We start from the raw sequence: 2,286 nt of genomic DNA on the forward strand, positions 1-2,286 counted from the left end.
GTGGTGTTGTTTCCTTTAAGACAAAGTCTGATTTTGAGGTATCCTGAGCTACCTTTCAGCTGGTGATCTCACTGCCTCCCTCAGCCCTCCAGGGCTGGGATGACAGCATGTGCCACCATACCTAGATGCACACTGTACCCTTTAAACTGTACTGCAGCAGGTTTGTTTATTCTAACAACACAAACTCACAGGTCACTGATGCAGAGGCAGGTGTTACACCGCTGACTGAAGGTAAATTTCAGAACCATTTCCTTCTGATGGTGCCATCTATAAGCTGTGAATCCAGTTGTTAACAACATGTGCATTGGAAATACCTGAGATTTTTACTGATAACAAAGTTAGTGAGTTTATTTCTGACTTTTTTTTTTTTTTGGTTTTTCGAGACAGGGTTTCTCTGTGTAGCCCTGGCTATCCTGGAACTCTGTAGACCAGGCTGGCCTTGAACTCAGAAATCCACCTGCCTCTGCCTCCTGAGTGCTGGGATTAAAGGCATGCGCCACCATGCCCGGCTCTATTTCTGACATTCTTTTTTTTTTTTTTTTTTTTTTTGATTTTTTTTTTTTTTTTTTTTTAAATTTTTTTTTTTTTTTATATGTAAGTACACTGTAGCTGTCTTCAGACACTCCAGAAGAGGGAGTCAGATCTTGTTATGGATGGTTATGAGCCACCATGTGGTTGCTGGGATTTGAACTCAGGACCTTTGGAAGAGCAGTCGGGTGCTCTTACCCACTGAGCCATCTCACCAGCCCCCTATTTCTGACATTCTTAATTAAATGAAATGCATTAAATGAAATTAATTAAATGAAATTAAATGAAATACAGATGTATTTCAGTTAAAAGCTTGTGAAAATGTGGTAGGATTTTTAATTTATTTATTTTAGCTCATTTAAGTTAAGTGTTTATAGGACTCTTGTGCAAGTCTTCCAAAGAACACCAAAGTGGGTGGGGCTGATGTAAAGATGGCTACCATGAGGCAAATCCCTCTGGAGGACTCAGCAATCTGCCAGACAGTAGGCTTGCTACATCTTTTTCCCCCACTGGTAACAAAACCTACAGAAGGCAAATCTGAAGAACAAATATTGTTTGTAACACACAGGACACAGAATGTCTACTCTGAAGATTGCACAATGTTAGCTACAAACTTTTTTCCCCCTTGAGACAGGGTTTCTCTATGTAGCCCTGGCTGTCCTGGAACTCACAGTGTAGATCAGGCTGGCTTTGAAATCACAGAGATCCCCTGCCTCTGCCTCCTGAATGCTAAGATTAAAGGCCTATGCTACCAATGCCCAGCTAGCTATAAACTTTTTTAAAAACTTAAATATTATGAGGTTATGGCTAATGGAGAGAAATTTTCTGGAAGTATTAGCATTCTGTCTAGGTTCAGCCTCACAGTTACCTGGCAACAGCTGCTTGCCCACTCTTGCTCCCGCTCTCCCTCTCTCCCCATTCCCCTCCCCCTCTCCACGTGCTCATGGCCGGCCTCTACTCCTCTGCTCTCTCTTCTTGCCTTTCTCTGTCTCAACCACTCTCTCAACTCCCCTCCCAATGCCCTGAGTAAACTAGATTCTATAACATCCCGTCGTGTGGCTGGTCCCTCAGGGGAAAGGGATGGTTCAGCATGGGTCCGCAGAGGCACCCCTTCCCCCAAACATAGCGTGCCTCCTAAAAACATAGTCCTTCTTCTTCTTTTTTTTTTTTTTATCTTTTTATAATACACAGAGACTAGCCTAGAATATATGAAACCTTGTCTCAAAAGAGGAGGGGAAGGGGTCCAGAGGGGAGAAATATTCTTCTAAGGACCCTATTACACCCACCAGCTGCAAGGCTCCGCGCTGCGAAGATGTTAATCTCCCCCATCTCCCTGCTGATTCAAAGCATTCCTACTCAGAAGTCCCCTTTCTGCCTTTCTGTAGGAGTGTGGAAGCCCAGTAGGGTTTATGTGGACCAGAACACGGGGGTGGGGGCGGGAAGTAAAGTGCATTCATCAGGGCGGATTAGAAAGGCAATGCCATTAAAATCGAGAGTTTTGCACAAGGATAAACCCAGTGGTAGAACAGACCAGGAAGTCCAGAAACAAGCCACGTATGACTGGCTAATTCATGACAAAAGTCCAATTAGAATAAAGAGTCCAGTAAGGTGACTCGGAGAGATGGCTCAGCCCGTCCTAACAAGAGGCCTTGCTGCTCCTGCAGATGACCTTAGGGTCTCAGCACCCACATCAGAACCCAAGTTCATTTCCCAGCACCTACATCTCGCTCTGCAGTGTGTGTGTGTGTGTGTGTGTGT

This window comes from Mus pahari, chromosome 10, assembly GCF_900095145.1.
Source record: "Mus pahari chromosome 10, PAHARI_EIJ_v1.1, whole genome shotgun sequence".
Classification (NCBI taxonomy): domain Eukaryota; kingdom Metazoa; phylum Chordata; class Mammalia; order Rodentia; family Muridae; genus Mus; species Mus pahari.